Source organism: Petaurus breviceps, unplaced genomic scaffold (genome assembly GCF_028583685.1).
Source record: "Petaurus breviceps papuanus isolate PSGF00001 unplaced genomic scaffold, PetGlider_PUasm1.0 164, whole genome shotgun sequence".
NCBI lineage: Eukaryota > Metazoa > Chordata > Mammalia > Diprotodontia > Petauridae > Petaurus > Petaurus breviceps.
The window spans coordinates 15,789,747-15,801,975 of NW_027185735.1; the positions used below are offsets into that span (position 1 = coordinate 15,789,747).

Here is a 12,229-nt window from a genome sequence, read left to right on the forward strand (position 1 = left end):
CCCAGCCATGCTTTAGTCTTGCCATTTTGCCTGTTTTCCATTCCTTTTCCTGCTCCACCACCTCCTTTACTGCTTGCTTTTTTCTCTGGGGTCATGAATCATAGTCAAATTAGTATCATCTACTGGAAAGGATGTGTCAGTCAACTTGCCTTTTGGTTCCATCCATATCCTCATGATTTTTCCTTTTTTCTTTTTCTTTTTTGCTTTTTGGAGGGGTGAGGGCAGGGCAGTTGGAGTCAAGTGACTTGCCTAAGGTCACACAGCTAGTAAGTGTTGTGTCTGAGGCTGGATTTGAACTCAGGTCCTCCTGACTCCAAAGCCAGTGCTCTCTCTATTCACTGTGCCACCTAGCCTCCCCCGTCATGTTTTTTCAAACCCAAAACACCATTCCCTGACTACCATTCCCCCTATACAGGATGTCCCAAAAGTTTCAGTGTAATATTCAGTAGCTTAAAACTGAAGTAAGGACTTTTGGGACACTCTTGTACACATTGTCTCCCAAAGGTAGTACCAGTGGTACCTATTGAATGGAGCATTTGTTAACTTGCTTTATGTGCCATGTACTCTTCTAGGAGCTGGGAATACAGATACAAAAGTAAGATAGTCTTTACCGTCAAGGAACTTATATTCTGAAAGAGAGATATTATAAACAAAGTGGGGTGGAGGCCATGGAAAGGAATTTTGGTTTTTGGAGTAGAAAGTCCCTGAGATTGTGAGTGGACCTTTAGGGAAGGAAGGGAGTGGGAAAGAGAAGCTATTGCCCATGGCAGGACTGATAGTTAAATCCCTTCACCAGAAGGGCCCTGGTTTCCTGGTGGGTGGCTCATTGGATTATGAATGGGGGCCTGCTAGATATCATAGATTATGGAGGTTTCTGCACCAAGCAGGATAGTACTTAGGATGAATTGTCAAAACTGAATGGCAGACCATGGTCTAAGGAGGTCTTGATATAAAGGGTCAATGGATCTGGTGGGCATGAGGGTGATAGCAATAGTCAGATAGCAAGATGCCAGCATTTAGGTCTACCTAGTTTCTTGTTGGATGACTGGATGGAATGTGAAGAATGGGCTGGGACTGGTTGCATAGAGTGAATTAGGGGACTTTTCCCTCACCCATCAGTCATTGTAGAATGATTATATCATAGCAGGACTGCAAATAATTGTGTGAGGCTACTAATTTCAGATTGAGAGTAAAGTGGATTTTAAGGTTAAATTAAAGGTCCATTAACTTTTGCTTTTGCAAAACCCCAAAAGCTGCCATCTAAAGTAAAATATGGGTTATGGGAGTTTTTTTTTTTCCAGTTAGGGCAACTTCCCTTATCTATCATATTTAATTCGGATAAGAAGCATATTGTTATCTACTAAATAATATTATTACTAGCTGAGCAGGACTTACAAGGTCAGTTTTAGAATTACCTTTAGTTGTTAAAATCAGTAGTGAATAAAGGCATGAATGGTGACAGAAAAGTATTGTCCAGTAAAGTAACTCTTAAAACTGAAAGAACCTCTAAAGATCATCCAGTCTAGTCTTCTTTACAAATGAGAAAATTCCAGAGGGACGCAGTGCCTGATTTATGTTAGACCACTTAGGTAATTAGTGACAGAGCTAGGACTAGGACCCACTGATTCCTAAGTTACTCTTCTCCTTGACATCCTGAAAGACAGCTGAACAGAAACATTTGTTAAGTACCTGATAGGTGCCGGACACTGTGCAGGGAAGACAAGATTCTTCTGAACAGCATACTCATCCTATACAAATCTAGATTTTGCTATTTAAAATTTGAAGGGTTTTTTTATTCCTTCTTGTTTTCTGGATGATATCTCTAAAATGTGGTTTCCTGCCAAGTTGCCTGAAATAACAGCCTTTTGTTTGTAAAAGAGAAAGTAGGCAGCTGGGTGGTACAATGATTAGAGTGTTGACCTTGGGATCAGGAAGACATGAATTTGAATCTTCCCTCAGACCCTATCTCTGTGACCCTAAGCAAATCATCAGTTTTCTTAATTGTGAAATGTTAATTGTATCGTCTACTTTTCAGGGCTATCTTAGAGCTCTAGAGTTTATTAGTCATTAAATTCCCTACCCCCTGGAATCATTCTGTCCCCCTTAAGTCTTATTTTGAAGCTGCGGGATTTCATTTTTTCTTTCTTAAAAAATTTTTGTGTGATTTTCCTTGGTATAGATAATGCCTGACATGATTTGCTTGGAACCAGGTAGACATAAAAACAACGCAGGAAGGCTAAGAAATTTCTGGCATACATAGATCCCAATAGGACAGTCATATTGGGATCCACCCTACCCATTTTTTGCCGACTCCTGCCTCTTTTTTCCATCTCTCCCCTGTTGCTGTGGTAATTTGAGCAATAGCTAATACTTTGAGTTCTTCAATCCACATATCCAGGCACTCTCCAAATCTTGTCATTTCTCCCTCCACAATATTTTTTGCCTTTATCCTTTTCTTTCTATCTCATACAATCTCCACCTGAGCTCATTCAGGCCCTACTGGGACATTGCCAGTTGTCTTGCTACTAGACTCTGATAACTGTATAGGAAAGAATGAGGCTGATGACTTTGCACAGATCTGCCTCACTTAAATCCAATTCACATGCAAGTCAAGACATCACCCTCTTGATGTTACTGGTCCTCTTCAGTGAATGAAGGGTGAGCAGCAGTTTAGGCCCTTATTACTTCTAGTCTGGACTATTGCAGTAGACTCCTAATTAATTTTCCTCTTTCAGGTCTCCCCTTTCTCCAGTCAGTTCTCTCTTTGTACCTGCCAAAATGAATTTCCTAAAATGGTATATCTGACCATGTAACTTCTCTATTCTAACTCCAATGGCTCTCTATTGATTCCAGCATTAAGTATTATTTCATATTTAATTCATCCTTTTAAAATTTCTATTTGTGTAAGTTTTATAATGCACTGTAATTATTAGAAATGTAGCACATAGATATAATTTATAAATAAGTAAATATATGTATTGGGAATGCAAGTTCAGATTTTTTATTGACAGAAGGTTCATGATAAAAAAAAAAACACATTGAAAATCAGTGGCTTAAGTGATTGTGAAAGATGTTTGTTTGACCAACTAGCTTGAGAAGTTTACTTCTCTAATGTTTGTGGGCAGGAAAAGGACTTTTTTTCTTTTGATTTACAAACCCATAAGCAAAAATTTGAGAGATCATTTGGCTTTCTGCGTTTCTTGGTCCATAAGCTCATCTTTATTTCTGTAAAAAATAAAGTAAATGTTTTACTTTAGGAAAAGAAGCTTGTTGCAATTAATATTCCCCCAAGTGTCACATTTATTTTAATGGGCCATTTTTTTGCTGTTAGAAAGAGTTCCTACATTCTAGCATTATGGAGTTACTATAGTGGAGTTTTCACTGATTCTCTAGGGCCTTTGGACATTTTCATTGATTACTTGTATTATGAGGCTTTTATGAGGCTATTATGTTGAAGCTTTTCAGAAAACTTATTTTGCCAAATATTCCAGGCCTTTTAAGTCAGATAGTTGAGAGAATTCATAGAGTAATGTTGTCACTTAGAAACAATTTATTCAATTCTGCAAGGTAAAGGTCTTGCAGTTAGTGCCCAACAAAGGTCTACTAAAATATGGCTGCATGGTAAGAGTTAAAGGTTCATAATGATAGATTGTTTCTTTGGGTGAAAAGGTAAGATCTCAATTCTGGGCAATTAAGGAAAGCAAATTATAACAGAAAAGCAAAAGTAGAGGAAACAAAGGGATTTAGTGTTTTTTTTTTTTTAAAGAAGCAAATAGGCCTTTATTTGGCCTGTGAAGCACCTTGATACAGGGTGATGGTCTTTGAAGATAATATGGTAGATAAAGGCCCTTTCTTTGTTAGGAGATAAAAAAAATCTCTGGATAGAAAAGCACCTCTTATGTCAAGATGATAAAGTTGTCCTCCTATTGTTATGGTAAAAGTTTTACTGGATGCTTCGGCAGAAATAATAGAAATAAGACTGAGTTTTCATTAAGCGCAAAAAAAACTAAGTGAAATGTGAAGAGGACTGAATTTTGGCATTTTTCTTCCTTCCAGATCACTGTTTTGGTTAAGTCTAAAGAGAATACCCATTTTGATGGTTTCTGCTTCTGAGAAAAATAATCAAATTTTTCATTATCTCTGCTAATTAGCTAAACAAATCCAGGTTAGTATATTTTGGGACTTTTTTTTTCTTTTGAAATTCTGTGAAGCTGAAAGATGGCTAATCATAGTTATACCATGTACATACATGTACAAATGTCAAATGGAGCTGAATGACCCAAATTACACTGCTTTTGCTTTTGTTTTGTTGAATTATTGTAAATTAAGCATTTACTGACTGAATGGTATAGTCACATCTTCTTTTCTACATGAACAAAATACTCCAACAAAATTAGAATGATTCCTGAATCAGACCTATACCTTGGACTGTTTTGTTTTTGTTTTTAGATGGATGATATATACTTTACAATGTATTATAGTCCTTTTAAGTTAGATAGTGGATATGCATGAAGAACCAGCATACTTGATGCCTTTGTGTCTAGCCATTCTGCACTTTTTATTGAATGTAAGCTAACTAAGTTAAGTCAATCTTTAAGACTGACATTTTAACAGTTGGCTTTTGTTTTTATGTTTTGAGTGTTATGCTTGTCCACAGCACAGTTTGGGTATTTAGAAATATACTTTCTCTTTCCTCTTCCAGAGTTGAAATAAGTAGTTTTGTGTTTCCAAGTTAAAAGGTTTAACTTGAGATCTGGATGGCTTAGCCACTTTTTTCTGATTATGCCTTTTAGTAAAAAAATTGATCTTAAAATACAGATTAAAAACATACAGATTTTAGAGTATGGAAAGAGAACAGAATTATTAAGTAATTCAGATACTAAGAGATTAGCTACAATATCATTTGTGTAGAAGTAAACATGGTTTAAGTGGTTTTTCTTGAAATTTTGTGCTGGTGTTAAATTTTCTTTTTAACCAGATAAATCTTCTGAGTTCAAAGAGAGAAACGTGAAGTATACAGTTAAATTTGTATGCTTTGACATTGGTAGCTTCCAATGTCCAATGTAAAATTTTGTTTATAAGTTTTATGGTAAGAATCTGCGACCTTCACTTTGCTTAAGTTTTGAATGAGGATAGGTTGAGGGGCAGGGAGTGAAAATTACAGAATGTCCCTCTTTCTTGGAGGAAATTGTGGTCTAAAAATGATATGAAAGAAACCATTTGGGTGTTTTTTTAAGGCACCTGCCTAGTTTATTATTTACTACCAGAACAAAATGCTTTTGAGGTACATCATATTAAAAAAAAAACAAAACCTTTCGTTTTAGATATCAGAGTGAAAAAACAAGATGCAAAACTTTAACTTTGTTCTGCCCAATTGTTTCTAATTGTTTTTATTTCTACTATACTATTCTCACCAGTATTTCTGTATGGAAGTAGCATAGATTCATTTAAGTCTAAAGAGTAACTTATGAAATAAAGCATTTGAAACAGGGTAAAGAAATTTGAAAAAGTTCTTGAAGGAGCCATAGCCATTTTTTATGGACCCATGACACTTATGTGCTGAATGTTATGAATTCATCATAGTTTAAGTTTTTTAGGGTCATATAGACTTGGTTGCATATATTTTCTAAGTCACATGTATTTTTCTAATTTTCTAACATAAGAGACACAGTCAGAAGCAAATTCCTTGGGAAAGCATTAACAGTTTAGAATGTGGAAATCTGGATTCTGCTTACAGAAGAAAATACTAAGATTCTATAGTAGTTTCATGTATGTAACCTTAAATAGCTTTATGGTAAGGATCATATTTTGGTATTCTCCAAAGAACCTAATAATCTTTCCACAGCAAATGTCTTTTAAATGAACGAATGAGCTCTACCACTTGGACCACCCTGGAAACTAGGAAAAGCATCTTGGTACAGAGTTGTCTCAAAAGTTAGCAAAATTAATATTAAGATCCAGATTTTCAGAAAACTTCTGAGTGGTATCAAGTGAAATACAACAAAATTGTAAATGGACAAACTAAAACTCAGAAGTGGTATGGTGAATTTATCAAAAGGACAAAATTTTTTGAAATTGAGTGGCTAACTTGAATTATTTATTTTTCTTGGATTTGTTAATTTTTAAGATTTTTGCAGTAAAATGTCTAATTTTTAGCAATTTGTGACAATTTGGTAGGAACTTGACTCTCATAAATAGTTTTTAAAAGTTCATCCTTGTGGAAGGAGGGAATATATCTTGGAGGCTGATACGAGAACTGTGACAAGATCAAAACCAGATGGATAGTGTTGTTGGGTGAGAGTGGCAAAGAGACTGTTTGGGTAAGGATTCTGCTTTTCTGTTTGGCCTGGCATGATAGACAGCTTGAATGGAAGAACTAATACTGGAGACAGTGGGCAGATGTTTAGTTTTCTGAGGTAGTCAGATTTCTTTGAGTACCAAAGAGGGCAAGGGTAGAAACTAAAGAGATCTAGGATGAAGGAGGGGTCTCAACCATTTAATGAGTGCCCCTTTGTTCAGAGACAGTAGAAGAGAGAAACAGAAACAGACATACATTTTTAAGATTAGCCACAATATTCATTAGACAGTTTTGTCTAACTATGCCTATATATTTGTTATAAGAGAGTGTCTCTACTCTGGGGAAAGGGAGGAGAATGGGTTAGTGAGTAGTTAATAGACACTGAAGAAAGTTACGGAAAAAGTATTCGTTTGAATTACTTAAACTTTACCAAGCACTATTAGGTGGTTGTACTGATGTTCAATATTAAGTTTTCAACAAAACATTCATTAAGAAATCTTTATGTCTGTGTGTGTGTTTTTTTTTTTGGAGAGGGCAGAGATAAGGAGTTAGCAGGGTGATTGTAGAGAACTCAATTAAATGGAAGGGCAGAAAATGAAGACAGTGTATATACCCTTTGACCCAAAGTATTAAAGGTAGGAATATATCCCAAAGAAGTCAGTAATAAAAAGTAAAGTCCCATTTACACCAGGTGTTTATAGCAACTCATTCTCTAGTAGCAGAGAACTAGAAACAAAATATATACTTACTGATTGGGGAATGGTTAAACAGTTTGTAGTTCATGAATGTAATAGAATATTACTGTGCTTTAAGGAATGTTGAATATTACTTATGTAAGGAATAACATGGAAGAAAGATGCTACAAGAAAAATGGAAAGACTTATGAACTGGTGCACTGTGAAGTAAGCAGAACCAGAAGAATGATATAAATAATGAAAATAGCAATGAGGGGGGTGGCCAGGTAGCACAGCGAGTAAGAGCACCGGCTCCAGTGTCAGGATGACCTGGAGATTGAATCCTTGGCTCAGACACTCAGCACCACACCTAGAAATAACTGGCTGTGTAACCTTGAGCAAGTTACTTAACCCTGATTGCTTAAAAAAAAAAAATAGCAATGAGAACGGAAAGAATAACAACAATGAAACAATTTAGGCTAAATGTTATGAAATTATAATGATCCGATAATGGTTGAGTCCTAAAGCAGAAATATAAAAACGTGTCTCTCTCCCTTTCTTTTGTAGAGATGTAGGGGATTATTGGTGTGGAATACTACATATACTGTCAGTCCTGGTTGAAATATTAGTTTATTGACCTTTTGGCTTTTTTTAATCCTCTTTATTCTTGGCTAGAAGGCTCCCTGGTAGGGGATCAGAAAAAGTGGAAATGCAGGTGCTATGAAAAGCAACACATGTCAGTAAAAATAAAAAAATATTCTTGATGTTAATTTTAGTTTAAATTTAAGACAGTAGTACCTTAAAAGTAATGTTAGATTCACAGGAGAAGACAGCATTGTATATGTATTGATACTATGATGTCACTTAGGGATAGGGATAGGGATAGGTTTTGGATTTTATTGGTATATGGAAGTCAAAGGTGAGAAAACTCCCTCTACAGCTATAGGTCAGCATCTTCTCTGCAGTAGAATGGTCTCAGCTTCCTGGAGCACTGAGAGGTTGAGTGACTTGCCTGGCATAACATAGCCAATATATGTCAGAAGTGATACTTGATCCCAGGTGTGATGTTTAAAAAGTTTTGAGAAATGCCAGAATTTTAATAAAATAATGGTCATTTGGCCACCTCTCTTTTAGACCGAAGACCCTCATAGTGGTAGGCTCACAGTTTTTATGCCCTTCAAAGAGTGGAGTAGGTATTCCCCAGGTTGTCACTCAACTCTGGCTAACCGTTAATGTAGGGTGGACTTTTGAAAGAGCAGTGAGTGGGCTTTACTCCTGGTGAAGGACTGAGAGTGACATCTTGTCTCACTTGAACTGAGAGACTATCTCTATCTCTATACCCATACCACCCCTAGCCTTGGGCAGTTTAGACAAAAGAGTGTCTCCACCCAAGCTGGACTGAATGGAATTCACTTTAGACTAGGGATTCCTTATATGGTTGTGTGGGGTGGGATAGTAGAGAAAGTAAACTCAACTTTTAGAGACTAAGGTCTCGAGATGATGATGGAGAAAACAGAGAACTCCAAATCTGCCTAGATCATTAGTTATTAATAATCATTTCTCTCACAGGTCTTCCTGTTTTTGAGGCTGCCTCTCTGCTATACTGTTCCCATTCTTTATTACGTTATTAGATTCATTTAATAAATTATCAATTTAGTTTTCCTTGTATGTCAAAACAAGTGAGCATTTTCCCTTTTTTTATTTTGAGCTAAATTGAATCGACTATGTTGGTAATAAAAACTTGGAGAGGAAATCAATTACCAAGTTTATTAAGCTGCTCCTATTAAAATAGCACTGTTTAAGGTGTTGGGGTGGGGGAAAGGAAAGAAGATAAAAACTCAAAATATAGTCCTTGCCCTTAGGGAGCCTATAGTCCAATAGAGGAAAAGGTCAGCAACACAAATAGCTATAATACACAGTGTTACAAAATAAATACACTGAAGTATAAAACAAAGTACTTTTTGAGACCTGAATGGGATGATTGTGTTTTAGGGGTCACCGAATTGGAAAATAGCCTGGAAATTATTTGTCAGGGCTGCATGTTGAAAAATTTTTTTTTCTAACAAGGCTGCAGAAATAATGAAGCATAGTGTAGACTGTTGAGGTTTAAGGGTACTAGGACCACAAAATAGCAGCAGATGGGTCCTGTTAGAATGAATTCGACCCGGGCTTTCTTTCAGCCAAAGGAAAACAAGGTTTATTAAATATCTGCCTTATTGGCCAGACTTTTAAGGAATCTGAACATTTGTAATACTAATGTAAGCAGGCCAGAATGAATCTGAGCACTTTCATGGAAAAAAGATGGATCTTATATACAGAAAGACTTGGGAGGGATCTAGGGTTGACCTAATAGTCTGAGGATCTTGATGGGGGTGGCCAATAGGCTGGGGTGACTAGAGGTTGAAGTCTGGAACCAGGAAAATGGGGTTTAGATAGGATCTGGGGTGGGAAGTAGCTGGAGGCAATTTGGAGGTAAACTTCCAAGGCCTTGGTTAGGTTAGAGGTAACTGAGGTTTATATTTAGAGATAATGAAAGGCCAATCTAGGAGGATTATAGACTCAGGTAAACACCAGATCTAATGGAAAGATTGGAGGGGGATTTCCAGAGCCTGTACCTAGTCATAGATTACTTGAGGGTAGGATGGAAAGTGGGAGCCTCCAGCTGAGGTCTGGGAATCTCTAAATGGGGCAGTCTTGATTTGAGGTATTTTGAAAGATTGTGACTCCACTAAAACCATTCCAAATTATACATATTTTTTTTGAGGGGAAGCCCATCTCTTTGTTCTATTTTGTCACCATGTAACATCTTTCACTGATTGTATCACACAAATTCCATCTAACTCTTGTAAATATAAACTGCACTTTATAAAAGGAGGTATTTTTAGAACTAGGGAGTGTGTGAGATGAAAAAGTTTGGAGTCTGAGATCAGAAAAGGTCTTTTATTCTTTCTCATAAGAAAGGGCACTGCCCCTGTCACTCAGACGGCTTCTGCCAGGGAATGCAACATATGGAAGTTTGTGGGTTTCTGTTGTCCTGAATCTAACTCCACCTCTAAGACCTGTCCTACCTCACCATTGGCTGGTGAGGCAAGATCACATTCATTAGTGCTAACTAATTGGTGCAAAGCAGTTTCAATCCTTCATTTTGTATTTCCTTTCACCAAATTTGGAAGTGCCGAGTCAGAAGTGGATCAGTATGGTTGTCTTTCAGATTACCTCATTTTGAGGAAATCATGAGTTACTTGTGAGACAGAACTGGTTTACAAAGTATGGAAAAGAGATAGGAATGTAACAGGGAGTTAAAAGAAATGAGGAAACTTCACTGTGAGTCATTTCTTTCAGGAGAAGGAAGGAAAAAATCAAATAAGATAGGTAGTTTCACTCTCTTTCAATAGCATTTCTTTTTCTGGTGACATGTAAGTCACTGGAAATAAGCAAGTCAGAAGGGGAAGTAAGAGGGCATTTTGATGAGCCAGAGGTAGCAAGGAAGAATTGCATTTTAGGTTGCAGTCCACCAAGAGGACTTGTTCAGGTTTTGTTCTTAGTGGTATTTGAGGCCAATCTCTGATTGAGGTTAGATTGGAGAGACTCTTTAAGTTAATCAAGTGAGAACTGAGTTTTAGTCATTTATGTCTCACTAACCCCCTTTTTTAGAAAATTAAAATTTAACTGCCAACTGAAGGGGTACAGGCTCTGCAAGCATCTCTTACCCCTCAAAAAACCAAAAACCTCTTCTTGAACTTTCCCACAGAGTCAAGTCTTTGGTGTTCACTTGAGGCATCTACTCATTTTAGTAATCCTCTCATCTGGCCCACCAGCAATCTGTCAGTTCTCCATTACCTCCAGATAGCCCTGGGGTCCAGATAGGACTACTTCTCACCCTTGATACTATCTAGACCTCATTCTCCCTTGGCCCAATTGTTTAGGTCCCTGACCTTCCAGACCTTTTCTTTTACCTTCCAGTCACCCCAGCCTACTGGCCACTCCCATCCAGATTCTTCCCTAAACCCCTCCTCCAGTCTCCTTGACTAGTCTCTCCTAGATCCCTCCCACAATCTTTCTGTATATAAGATACATCTTGGCCCTCATTAAGGTGCTCTAATTTAATCTGACCTGCTTATATTAGACATACAAATGCTTAGATTCCTTAAGAGCCCAGTAAGTATGGCAGATCTTTAATAAACCTTGAGTTTCTTTGGTTGAAAGAAGGCTTGGGTTGAATTCATTCAGGCAGGACCCATGTGTTGCTATTTCAGGGTCCCAGAACCCCTAAACCTCAACATTTTGGTTCCCTGACTGTGAAAACTATCTTACCTTTTCCAGCCAAGACTGGAAGGTATGTAAGCCTCCCCTCTCTACCTAACACCTACTCACTCTACAGTTGGGGTTGCACTTTGGAGCTGCATTTTGGGCCTGACCTCTCAGATCAGACAGCTATGAGGCTTTCTCAAACTCAGCCGAATGCTCTTGGCTTCTGGGTCCAGTGATTATATTCAAGGCCATAGACCTGGGCACACCTTCCAAAGCAAAGGGGACAAGGATGGAGGCCCGTCCAGAAGTGGGTACTACAGGGCCACTCCTAGATCCCTCCCACAGCCTTTCTGTATATAAGATCCATCTTGGCCTCCATTAAGGTTCTTGCATTCAACCTGGCTCACTTCTATTAGCTATACAAATGCTTAGACACCTTAAGAGTCTGGCAAATGTGGATTTTTAGAACCACTCCCACCTTGGATGGTATTCTAATAACTTTACTTTTTGGCTGAAAGAAAGCTTGGGTTGAATTTATTTGGGTAGGACCTACATGTCACTATTTCAGGATCCCAGCACCCCTAAACCTCAACACTAACCACCTTTAAAAAAAAATCTCTTGTTCTTAGTTTCCACATTTGTGAATTGAGGGAACTAGCAGAGATGATCTTCAAGGTACTGTTATGATTCCTTAAATATTTGTCAAGTACCTAGTGGAATATTTCAGTTTTGTGATCCCTACCCTCAGGAACTTTATAATCTTTTTTTTTTTTAATTTAAATGCTTTATTAACTGCTGATTTACATCATTCGTTTCTGCCAGATTTTGAGTTACAAATTTTCTCCCCGTTTTACCCCCACCCATCCCCCCAAAACAGCAGTCCCACAGGATATCCCCACCTCCAATCTGCTCTCCCCCATATTTTCTCCCATGCCCGTTTCAACTTTTACAGTGGATCTCTATGCCTCAGTGCCTGTATATCTTTTTTCTTAATTACATGTAAGAT

At 37.5% G+C, this 12,229-nt stretch overlaps 1 protein-coding gene across 6 annotated transcripts in view; it reads left to right on the forward strand.

Moving 5' to 3' along the window:
- Positions 1-12,229, forward strand: part of FUT8 (fucosyltransferase 8) — a 491,667-nt gene that overhangs the window by 91,946 nt on the left and 387,492 nt on the right. For 2 of the 6 annotated variants that reach the window (XM_069082394.1, XM_069082395.1), the window contains one exon: positions 4,057-4,165. The exons of the other annotated variants lie outside the window; for them this stretch is intronic. The gene's annotated coding sequence lies outside the window, so the exon portion shown is untranslated. The remainder of the gene's footprint in view (positions 1-4,056; positions 4,166-12,229) is intronic. 6 annotated transcript variants of the gene reach the window in all.